Below are 13,542 nucleotides of genomic sequence, written 5' to 3' on the forward strand. Positions count from 1 at the left end.
TGAATTTGATTGTTTTAAACATTTTCTTGAAACAAATTTTTAGAAAAGAGTTTTGTTTTATATAACAGTTCCAAATTTTGATACAAGGCCACCAGTTTTAAGGGTGGTCATCAGTCGATTAGATCAACCCTAGTATTTAACAGGTACATTATATTGTCAACCGGAAAGGATGAGAGGCAACGGTGACCTCAGCACTATTTCAATTCTAAATATAAAGAACCGGTAGAAATGCTGCTAAGCATTTTGTCCGACGACCTGACGACTCTGCCACCTTACTACTTTAGTTTTCTTTATATAATAACATTTTGTGTATTCTAATTCTGAGTTCACTTGGTTTCGTGGGATCACATTATATGAATTTCCCGATGTTAGATTTTCTAGGAAATTTGTAAGAAACCTCAAAAATATATGGACCAAGAATATCTTTCAGTCTAGACTTGATGATAGGGATGAAGAACATTTGAAGAAAATTCCCTAAACATTCGAACAACTGATTTACTAAAATGTATATTAATTATACTGAGTCAGATCAGTTTAGCATTTAGAGAATCAAAGTGTATGACCATGGGGGTTCTCTTTGTAATGTGATTTCGGTTCATTCCCACTAAGGGCAAACTCAGGTGAGTATTTTCTTTTACTATAGCCACTGACCGACAAATATTTTTGACTGAACTTTGTTGGAAACTGTTAGTGAATCTGTTGTGAGTGTATGTATCTCTCATACTTTTGGGGCTGATAAAATAAGTTCGATTCGAACACAAGGGTCGATGTAATTTACTTAACCCCTCGTCCATAATTGTTGGCTCTTTCCAAAATTTGAAACCAACATTACACGGCATTGAAAGGTGGCAAGTTAGCAGAATCGTTAGCACACTGGGAAAAACGCTTAATAACACTTCTTCCGGTTTTACTGTTTTATAATCTGGTTTCATGTTCAAGTTTTGGTTTCAATTTGCTGAGGTCGATTTTGTCTCAGATCGTTTCAGGGTCGATAAAATGAATACCAATTGATCACTAAGTTCGATGTAATCGACTACCTCTGCCCCAAATTGCTGGCCTCGTGCCAAAATTTGAAACCAGTGTTACACGTCATTTATCAAGGCACTTTATTTTATTCCGCATCCCATTGCGCTTTGTTGGGGAACATATTACAAAGGAAAAAAAAGAGAATATATACTACTATCTTAGTCGAAAGTTTCTGGAGCTTCAGTCCATATTTTCCTCTGCCATTTTGATGAGTGATATTTGAAGAGACGCTAAATAGTCACGTGATACCAATTTCATGCAGCTAGAAGAAACGAAGTGTATGACTTGATAATACATAATATAAAATATATGTTTGCATTACAACCGGTGGTTCAGGAGTGCATCTATTCGGTAATTTACATAGTAAACTGTGAAATGTTTATCGAGATTTACATATAAATAAGGTAATAAAATTTCGCATGAAATTGTTAATATTGATTTAATGAGCATTTATGGAGTTACAACTTGATAATATTGTTTCAGAGACTAAGGCGGTGAGGTGGAGTAATCGTTAGCAGGCGGTGTAAAATGCTAATTGTCATTTCACCCGTCCCTACACTCTGAGTTCATATTCTTATTTCTTTATTGCTTACAAGGGGCTAAACATAGAGGCGGACAAACAAGAACAGACAAAGGGATTACATCGACCCCAGTGCGTAACTGGTACTTAATTTATCGACCCCGAAAGGATGAAAGGCAAAGTCGACCTCGGCGGAATTTGAACTCAGAATGTAACGGCAGACGAAATACTGCTAAGCATTTCGCCCGGCGGGGTAACGTTTCTGCCAGCTCGCTCTGCGTTCATATTCTGCTGAGGTCAACTTAGCTTTTCATCATTTCGGGGTCGATAAAATAAATACTAGTTGAGCACAAGGGTCGATGTAATCGACTTATCTTTCCCTTAAAAATTGCTTACCTTGCGCCAAAATTTTAGATCATTAATTCAGACACTAAAACGGTGAACTGGTAGAAATGTTAGGACGTGGGGCAAAATACTTAGCGGTCTTTACGTTCTGAATTCAAATTCCGCCGTGGTTGAATTTGCATTTTATCGCCATTGAATTTGCATTGAATTTGCATTTCATCCCCATCCCCTTCCGGGGTTGGGGATGAAATAAGTACAAGTTGAACACAGGGGTCGATGTAATCGACTATCCTTCACCCCTGAACTCGATGCCCAAATACCAAAATTTGAAACCAATATTATTTCAGAGACTAGAATAATTTACTAATTGTAAAGGCTTCTCGCAGTCGTATTTATGTTATGTGAGCAGCAAGATTGCTGCTCACATAACATAACAAGTCAGCCATAAAAATTCGCCAATAAAACAAGTGTTTTAATGAAAGAAAAATAATTTGTGAGAATCTGATCAAGTAGAAATAGAAAAGACATGGAAGCAACAAAAGACACGGAAGAAATATTTGTCTTGAAGTCAATATTTTCAAGCATAACGAGTAAATTAAATATAAATTAGAATGCTTGAATCGAATCTGCTTACCATTTACTGGTGAGGAAATGGATGGCAACAGATATTAATGTTCATGAAATGTCAAGAAAGACATTCCGAGATTATGGGAAAAAGTAATTAAATTTCTGTTAATTTGAGATAAATTTAGATATTTTAGAGATAGAGAAAGAGAGTGGGGAAAGAGAAGAGGGGAACAAAGAAATGGAGTAGCGGCAACGTGGAGAGAGAAGACAGAATATAATGATACACGTAAAAAGTCTGTGAATAAATTTGTGTAAATTTAGTCATTATAATTTTGCTTTTGTGGGGTGATGGAAACCAAAGAAACAAGGAGAAACATTATGTGTGCTTTTATCGTTTACACTCTCTTTCTTTCTCTCTCACACACACATTCATATATATATACACACACACACACACACACACACATATATATATATATATATATATATATATATATATATATATATATATATATATATATATATATATATATATATATATATGTATATATATATACATGTATATATATATAATAGAAATATGTTTCAGAAAGAAAATAGAAACTACACGTGGAAAAGATATGGGGAAAGTAAGAAGAAAAAAAGCGAAAATACACATTGATATTAAAAAAATAAAGGCTTTTTTAATGAAAAGTAGCGATAAATAAATACAATTAGATGAACTAAGGTAGAATTAAGAGGAATTAAATTCATTATTTTGAATTATGTATATAGACATACATACATTCGATGGGCTTTTTTAGTTTCCGTCTACCAAATCCACGCACAATGCTTTGATCTATAGTTAAAAAAAGAAAGAGAAAAATCTGCCCTGGGTGCCACGCAGTTGGACTGAAATTTATTTCAGAAGTTAACGCCTTGAAATTTGAAGTTTGAAGCATAGTAAGTAAGATAATATTGTTTATAATGATTTAAAGTTAAATATCTTTGATAAATCATTGTGGGACTCCATTCTATCCAACCAAATGGCACACTCAGTTGTGCGTGACATCTGCATCCTATTTAAGTGGCATTTTGCATCTGATCCATTCTATCAGAGACACTGGCCAAATATCGCAGAATCTACATTAAAAAATGATTTTATTTTGTGCGATCCTTAACGACTTTACAAAATTCATACTATTCATGTCATACTAGGATTCTGAATTGTAACGATACTTAGGAAGTTCTCAATGAATGGCCATAAAAAATATAGCTAATCTTCGTCTGAGCTATATTTCTCAACATATTTTGAGATGTTCTATACACCAGACAATCCAAGGTTTAAAAAGAAAACATAAATACAACACTAGCTTTTATTTATTTAAATGGTTTAATATAGCTGGACTATGCGTCGGTAAGACTGCAGTTAAATAAGCGAATAAGCGAATGAACGTCGTAGAAGGTGATTAATACGTGGTCTCCATGTGATTTGCTATACAACAAATATTAATCGACAATTCCTTAGTCTAAGTCTGCAAATATTATTTTTTCTAAGGAAATTTTCTCCAATTTTATTGACAGTGTATAGAAAATATTAATCTGTTAAATAGTTTTCAATCTCTGATTACAACAGCTGTTAAATAAACATCAGCTGAGACTGATGAATTTCTTTATGTTATAATACAAAGACAAAGACAAGAAAAAATTAAATTATCACATTCATTGGTTATTCAGGTTTCTAAAACGTGTTTTGATTTATTAAATTTCTACTCAACTAATCAAAGTTGTATTTCAACAAATTCTCACCATGCTATAGTCTGTCAACTGTTTTAAAGATTGGGAAGATATTATATAACAATTTTATCCAATCAATATAAAATTTAATGTGATTTCAATACCATATAAAGTTGATTTACATACGTTTGTTTTTGTACTTACTCATATAGTTATAGCATTATCACCCACCATTACATTTGATAGCTGTTTATCACCCCATCATATAAACCTTTATTTTTTTTTTCAAACCTGGTGTAATATATACGTCATATACACACAAAAAATACACACATACATATTTACATAAATACAGGCATGGCTAACAGCTTCGATTCTGTTCTCTCAATCACGTAATTTCGGGACCAGCCCCGACGACTGTGCGGTGCTTTGGTAAGTGTTTCTAATATAGGCCCGAGTCAACCAAAGATTTGTGAGTTTGGTAGACGGAAACGGTGTGGAATCCCATCGTATATGCATATATATATATATGTGTGTGTGTGTGTGTGTGTGTGTGTGTGTGTGTGTGTGTGTGTGTGTGTGTGTGTGTGTGTGTGTGTGTGTGTGCGTGTGTGTTATCTTTTATCGGTTTCAGTCATTAGGCTGTGGCCATGCTGGGGCACTGCTTTGAAGGACTTTTAGTCGGATGAATGGGCCCTAGTACTTAATTTTTAAAGCCTGGTACTTCTTCTTTCGCCTGTTATTACGTAAACAAACCAACGTTGGTGCGGGACAAATACCGACACAATCACACGCATATACACACGCTCACATACACACACACGCATACACGTACAACATGCACACACGCACTTACGCACGCACGCACACACACACGCACTTACGCACGCACGCACACACACACACACACACCAATTTATATATATATATATATATATATATATATATATATATATATATATATATATATATATATATATATACGACAAGCACTTCTTTCAAATTCCGCCTTCCAAATACACTCACAAGGCTTTGGTCAGCTCGAGGCTATAATAGAAGATACATGTCCAAGGTATCACGCAGTGGCACTGAACCCGGAACCATATGGTTGGTAAGCAAGCTTTTTTACCACATAGCCACTCCTGCGCCTAAAATTGATGCCTCCCCTGCGGGTGAGTCGAACCCCACTCTCCCGCATGACAGGTAACACCATAAACCCACTCAGAGCTATTCTTAAACATTATATATAACAAATTCTTACTTCCTTATGATTTATAACTGTGAGATGAGTTTAATCTAGATTCAACAAACAAGATGAGTTCAGGCGCGAGTCTACACCCTTTAGTAATACATCTTGCCATGAAAGGTGACCTCTGAATTACTGAGCAATGCGGAATAAAGTTAACACGGTGATATCTTTGAATGTTAAGCAAAACACTATTTTCACACATTTCAAGCAAATAAACGTGCAACGCCCATTTCTCCCAACGAACTACATCCAGAGTAAAACAGCTACACCTTTTCCTATAAGTGTAAAGCCTGAAATTATCTGTTAAAAGTGTCATGGATCATCCACAATCTTTGTATAGACGTGTTTAGATCAGTAAAGCTTGGATTTACATTTTAGGCCAGAAAATACCTCACCCCTGAAAACAACCGATGCTAATTTGTAACGTACAAATACGTCCTACGCTAGCTTACTGCTTAGATAAACGGCCTAGTATAGACATACGCGCGCGCGCTCACGTATATATGTGTATATGGCCGCAGTCAAATGACTGAAATAAATAAAAGAATAGAAGAATATATATATGCATATATATATATGTGTATATATATATATATATATATATATATATATATATATATATATATATATATATATATATATATATATACACACACACACAGCATAAACAGGGAGAACCGACATAAACTTACATATGAGAAAAGAATTCACTGTTACTAAAAGAAATTTAGAATGCAAACATACGCGCAGGCGTGGTGAGAAGCTTATTCTCCCAGCACATGATTTCGGGTTCAGTCCCACTACGTGGCACTTTGGGCGAGTGTCTTCTGCTATGGCCTGGGGCTGACCAAATTCTTGTGAGTGGATTTGGTAGATGGGAGCTAAAAGAAATCTGTCGTATGTACGTTTAAATATATATATATATATATATATATATATATATATATATATATATATATATATAGAGAGAGAGAGAGAGAGAGAGAGAGAGAGACAGAGACAGAGACAGAGAGAGATAATTGTAAAGATATCATTATAATTAAGGGCACTGGAGGAACAGCGTCTAAGCTAGAGATAGACGTCAAAGGAATATAAACCACTTTGAATTTACACTCCGTTAGCATAAGTTTGAATTCGAAGAAAATGGATAAAGATCTCTTAAAACCTTGGTTAACCCGAAATCTTCATATTTCTGGTTTAGTAATAAATACTCTATTTTTATCAGTAGTGTATACGTACCGTACATAAATGAAAATACATATATATGCCCTATACAATACCCTTAATTCTGTATACATGTATATATATATATATATATGTGTGTGTGATATATGTGTGTATGTGTGTGTATGTGTGTGTATGTTTATATGTATGTATTTGTATATTTATGTTAGAATTTTTTTTAATAATTAAGAAGTAAAACAAAAATGAACTCATTACACGCATACTTTTCTTTTCTTGAATTGATATTACACTCTGTATTCTCCTGACATTTTAATCTAACCATGAATATATTTGAGTTCTAACAACGGGTTATTAATATCGTTCTGCCTAAACGATATCATAAAATATAAATATTCATGTCACTTAACCGTACGCACACAGCTCACATACACAACACAATCACCCACACATATACATATAGAATATTGATCAGAAGCACGTAAAACCTGCACTAACGGTACGCACACGCAAATCACATACACAACACAAACACCTACACGTATATATATAGAATATTGATCAGAAGCACGTAAAAGAAAGACACATTCTATGCATCACAAGATACGCAAATACGGGGACGAATCGGAAGTTGCAGTGGCTTATATTTTAAATGTGCTCAGTTAGCGCCCATATTCCACAAAAGACTTCGTTATAAGTATCAAGTTTACTCATATACTTAAGGGAAACTAAATGTTCGCTCCCCCAATAACAAAATACAGTAATACCTCACTTTACGAGGACTCGCTTTACGAGACTCCAGGTTTACAAGTTTTATTTTATAATATACATAAAAAGGTTAAACAGACATTTTGAGTATGTGACAACGTCGCAACATGTGGCAACGTCGCAACACTGGTTCTGACGCGTCTGCACAGCGGTGAAGTAAAATGACGGCATAAAATTTCATTGCTACTATGGGAAATTCTCGCTCTGTTTTACGAGTTTTCGCTTTACGAGTTATCTCCGCGAATAAATTAACTCGTATAACGAGGCATTATTGTATTGTTGCATTTGGTCTGTGTAGTTTATAACACCTCTGTCACTAGTTGTATAATGAATTGCGCTGAATGGTTGGGAAGTAGTGGAAGAGTGACACAATAATGACCTGAGGCAAGCAACATTTCACCTGCAAACAGCCATTTTATTACATTCTTTGGTATCTCCTCCAGAGGAATTATGTTCTTTCTTCATTGTGGTCCTTAAGTGGTACCTTATTTCACATATTATTCGAATCGATTCACTCTAAGTCTTTCTTTGTGTTCACCTGTCTACTTATATAAACCCATGTTATTCTTACACATTCTTCTGAGAGAGGTTACGCTTAATATTGAGAGTTTTATAAAACCTATTCTTTTGTCTCATTTAATTTACACAGAAATTTCTGTAATTTCCTTACAGTTCATCATGATCGATGTATATATTTTCCAAATTATAAAGAATAAAAGGTAAATCGAACACACAAGCTCACGACTGTGGGCCCGATGCACTAACAACTGAGCCATGCGCCTTCACTTTCCAAATTATATGTGCATACAAACGGACATGGACATTGGATGTTACTTAGACAATCGATCTTATTAGAATGGTTTAACGAAGAATAATTTGCTTACCATTTTTGTATGTCTTTCTCTCTCTCTCTCTCTCTCTCTCTCTCTCTCTCTCTCTCTCTCTCTCGCTTTCTTTCTCTCTAATACATATATAGACATATATACTGATTCTCACATTCCCACACGCACATGTATTATGTATGCATGTATGCATGTATATACGTATGTGTGTGTGTGTGTGTGTGCATACGTATATACACACAAACACATATGGTGATTGCTTCATCTTTACATATGATTACCGCTTCCTTGAGATTCTTTCTTGTCAAAGGCATTTCTCTCTTTCTGTCCATGACTTCCCAGTTGACTATTCGGTGCCGCTGCATACATCTGCATGATTCGAAGTATAGGTGGTTGTAAACCTACTATGCATTTACAATAACTTGGTTCTGTACGGGTCACCACTCTTCCATCACCATAGGATTTTCAGTAGATGGAATGACAAATAGAGCAACCATTAGGAGACATCTTTCCGCCATTGGATTATAGCTGTAGACTCACCGAAGCGAGAATGCCAAAAATCCCATGAAACCGCTGTTTTTACATCAGAGAATCTCTCACTCAGAAAGAAACTGTCAACAACTTCTGGTCCCTCATTCCCGATGGTTTCATTAACGCTCTGTCCCCAACCAAATGTATTTCAGAGTCATGCATACATACATACATACGTACGTACATTCAATAATACATACGTATGTATCTATATATTTGTGTAGTGTAAATATGGAATAAATTTTCTGACAGATATATGTTGTGGTAAGCCACAGCTGTGTACGCTTATAATTCTTGTTATTAAAGATTTTCTTTCATATTTTTTTTATTGATCCGATAGTTCCAAATCCAAAAGAATTGCAAGGACAGTTTGGTTTCATCATCTCAACATAATGATAGCATTATTGACCTGTTATTCATATTCTTAACTGTAAGTCACAAAGACAGTGATAATATCATTGTTATTGGTGGTCTTCAAATTGCTCAACGTTTAACATCAGGTATATTCATCGATATACTGCTGTATCTGTATATTGATCATTGCTAATAAAGCTTCTACAGTTAATCACATTTTTCTAGAGTTGTATATTGAATGGATGATTTATCAGCTAATGATTTTCTATATTATGATTCAACCTCTTACATCAGAGACTCAAGCTTGACATTTACTCGTTGGCTGGCTATGGTATTTATAATATGATACCATTGCAACAATAATATTGTACACGAAATTAAATAGAGATATGGCACGGTCTTATATATTATAGTGATTTGCATTCATATTGTAATTCATAATTAATGCCTCTAATTCTATTTTCCTATATACTGAGTATTTATGTCTTGTAAGAAAAAAAATTAATCATTTGCCATACAAACAAGAGATTAGCATAGTGGTATTTTTGTTCCCCTCACTTACGAAACAATAAAGAAAAAACACTGGTAATATATAGGCGTAGGAGTGGCTGTATGCTAAGGAGCTTGCTTACCAACCACATGGTTCCGGGATCATTCCCACAGCGTGGCACTCTGGGCAAGTGTCTCTACTATAGCCTCGGGCCGACCAAAGCCTTGTGAATTAATCTGGTAGGCGAAAACTGAAAGAAGCCTATCGTATATATGTAATATATATATATATATATATATATATATATATATATATATATATATATATATATATATGCGTGTGTGTGTGTGTGTGTGTGTGTATGTTTGCGTGTCTGTGTTTGTCCCCCCCAACATCGCTTGACAACCGATAATGGTGTGTTTACGTCCCTGTGACCTAGCGGTTCGGCAGAAAGAGACGGATAGTGTAAGTACTAGGCTTACAAAGAATAAGTCCTGGGGTCGATCTGCTCGACTGAAGGCGGTGCTCCAGCATGGCCGCAGTCAAAAGGCCGAAACAAATAAAAGAGCAAAAAAGTATATATAGTAATAGAGTAAGGCACTAAGCGGTCAGAATTTTTAATGCGCCGGGCAAAACGCATTTCATCCACCTTTACGCTCTGAATTCAAATTCTGTCTAGGTCAGCTTTACTTTTCATCCTTTCGGGGTCGATAAAATTAGTACCAGTTGAGAACTGGAGTTCGGCATAATCGATGTACCTCCATACCTCCACCGAGCTTTCTGGCCTTGTGTCAACACTTGAAACCAATACATAGTAAATAAGTAGAAATGTTATTTTGCTATTAATAGTAAAATTATTAGTAATATGGATTTTTGGTTCCTTGTCATAGGGGTGAACATCCGTTCATAGGAGAGACTGTATTGATTCTAAAATTCCTACCGAAATATTATGAACCTCTAGGAATGTGCGACGGTGGTTGTAAACTTGATATGGGATAAATGCGGATCTCTTCAGTTTGGCTCACATATTTTTTAATCATTTTTTTTTATCTAAACAGTTTCAAACTTCGTATACTGGTGTAATTTCTCACGCTGAACACGATTTACTTTCAGCATTTTTGACAAAATTTCGTATTTTAGAAGTTATTTCTTGTTAAAGTGTCGTATTTGGGTAATTTGAACCAATCAGAGACGTGTATTCAGCTGAAGAAAACTATTGCTGTTTGCGATAGTAATCGAAGAGCAACAAATTCCAGGTCATCAAAATACATTTAGTGGAGATGACGCGGCAGCTGTTGCTCTTCGAGTACTATGACAGACAGCAGTAGGTTTCTTAAGCTGAATACACGTCGCTGATTGGTTAAAATTACCCAAATACGACAACTTTAACACGAAATAACTTCTAAAATACGAAAATTTGTCAAAAATGTTGAAAGTAAACCATGTTCCGCGTGAAAAATTACATCAGTATAGGAAGTTTCGAACTGTTTAGTTAAAAATAAATATTAAGAAATTTGTGAGCCAAACTGAAGACATCCATAAATACATGTCGGAACTTGGGCATAAAGAGAATGTCGAGTAAAAATACATCAGTCGAAATGGTTGAAATTAAACGTCTTCATAGCGCAACCGACTGAGCCTTGTCATATAACACCGCTCCGAATTTCACGAAAAGAGATGCCATTAATTATATTTTGCAAAGAGATGAGAAAAGGAAAAAATAGATCCTTTGAAAACATTTTGATACATAAGTAAATTTCAAAATAACTTTTCTTCAGCTGCTACTACTCAAACTACTTCTACGACTGCTAGCAGTTCCTTAAACTTAATTGAATCGTGAACGACGAATTTATCTTAAAGAAATGCTTGTGTTATGTACTGCCATAATTTATCTTCTGTCAAATTAAAAATACTTTAATGTAATATTATGTTTAATAAACACTACGTGTGTTGTACTGAAGTAACCCAAAGAGTTTTAAATAGCTATATGTAAATGTTAAGCTCTTGCAGGATGAAAGGAAAATTAACGAAAAGAAAATTTTATGCAATAAATGCGTGCTAATATTCCCCCTCCCATCACTAACGAAAGGATAATAGTAATATAGATTCTAGCAAGGTAATTCTCTCACTTAGAAGTAAATAACCAATCAACGAAAAGATTGCATGCGCATGCATGCTAGTATGCAGCCGTGTATGTGTATGTCTCTGTGTATAAATATATCTCTCTAAGAGAGACGAAGAGAGAGAGAGAGAGAGAGAGAGAGAGAGAGAGAGAGAGAGAGAGAGATGTGCATTTTTATATGAATGTATATGTGAGCCTGTATATATGTGCGTAAATATTTGACGTATGTTTATGTATTTACATATATTATATATTCATATATGTCCATATATATTCAAATACATATTATTTTGATGTCGCCGTTCCAAAACCTATATGTATGTATATCGTTGCTATTATGCAAAAGTCTCCTAAGTCCAAAATGTTGCTTTTTTCGAAAACGAAAAAATAGTTTCACCATTCCATAGCAAAACTGTTGTAGTTCACTGGAAATTTTTCATATCTTGGCATCTAAAGCAGCTGAAGATACGATAGTTTGACCAAAAGAACAGACTATTGCAAACAGCAATAAATATTGAAAAAAAAAAACGCATTTGCCCAATTTGAGACATACAACAGTTTAACATAATGTATGTGTGTGTGTGTGTGTGTGTGTGTGTGTGTTATTCAAAAGAATTCCAACTCTGCCTGTCTTTTATGTTTAATTTGTATTCTTATAATATTAATGTAGGATATAGAATATATAATATACATAGTAAAATGAAATGAAGTATTGCTTGTTTTATTGAATAAATGGAATATATATATGTGTATATATATATATATATATATATATATATATATATATATATATATATATATACTTGTTTTTTTATATCATTACTCTTTATCGATAAAAAAAACGTGCTATTTCATTTTCGTGAGTAAGGAGCTATCTGCATTTCATTTATATTGCAATACCCCATTTAAAATACAGATTCGCTCTTTACCATTTTCTTCAATTCAACAAATGTGACTCCTTATGAAAAACATGAAAGAGTGACATATAACGAGAAACGTTGAGTGTGCGTAATTGCATAGAAGAATGACTTCGTAGGGTTTTTATTTGAGCAGGTGTATGCGTGTGATATGACGAATTTGATTTCAGATTTATTTGCAAAACAATGATTCTGCTGTGCCAAAATTATTTTGACTTGTTTAGTAGGAAAGAATATGGCAAATCTAATTAACACTGAGAGATTCAAATAAAGAGAGACAAAAACATTGGCAAAAACACGTGTGAAATGTAGATGATATGAAGTTTACAAGCATGAAAGTATTTTGTCTCTTGACTTTTAGAATGTTTAAGATATCTGGCTTTATTTTATTAAGTTATTTCTATTAGAAATAAGATTCATTTACTTTTGTCATGTGGGGGTACAATGGCCCAGTTGTTAGGGCAGCGGACTCGCGGTCATAAGATCGCGGTTTCGCTTCCCAGACCGGGCGTTGTGAGTCTTTATTGAGCGAAAACACATAAAGGTCCACGAGGCTCCCTGCTGTACTCTTTCACCACAACTTTCTCTCACTCTTACTTCCTGTTTCTGTTGTACCTGTAATTCAAAGGGTCAGCCTTGTCACACTGTGTCACGCTGAATATCCCCGAGAATTACGTTAAGGGTACACGTGTCTGTGGAGTGCTCAGCCACTTTCACGTTAATTTCACGAGCCGGCTGTTCCGTTGATCGGATCAACTGGAACCTTCGACGTCGTAAGTGACGGAGTGCCAACAACAACAACTTTTGTCATATTCTGCCTAGGCGTCTGTGGGTTAGAGCTTGAAATGGGTTCATAGTTCTCAAAGCAGTCACACCGTTGGTCTCTCTCTGGATGCAGTCTAGGATATCTATG

The 13,542-nt window shown here is 34.8% G+C and overlaps 1 protein-coding gene across 6 annotated transcripts in view; it reads right to left on the minus strand.

Moving 5' to 3' along the window:
* The window catches only part of LOC106872195 (gonadotropin-releasing hormone receptor), a 798,172-nt gene that overhangs the window by 158,607 nt on the left and 626,023 nt on the right, over positions 1–13,542 (minus strand). The window contains exon 2 of one of the 6 annotated variants that reach the window (XM_089357874.1): positions 3,243–3,296. The exons of the other annotated variants lie outside the window; for them this stretch is intronic. The gene's annotated coding sequence lies outside the window, so the exon portion shown is untranslated. The remainder of the gene's footprint in view (positions 1–3,242; positions 3,297–13,542) is intronic. 6 annotated transcript variants of the gene reach the window in all.

The sequence above is a fragment of the Octopus bimaculoides genome, chromosome 9 (assembly GCF_046866305.1).
Source record: "Octopus bimaculoides isolate indiv1 chromosome 9, ASM4686630v1, whole genome shotgun sequence".
In the NCBI taxonomy this organism is placed as follows: Eukaryota; Metazoa; Mollusca; class Cephalopoda; order Octopoda; family Octopodidae; genus Octopus; species Octopus bimaculoides.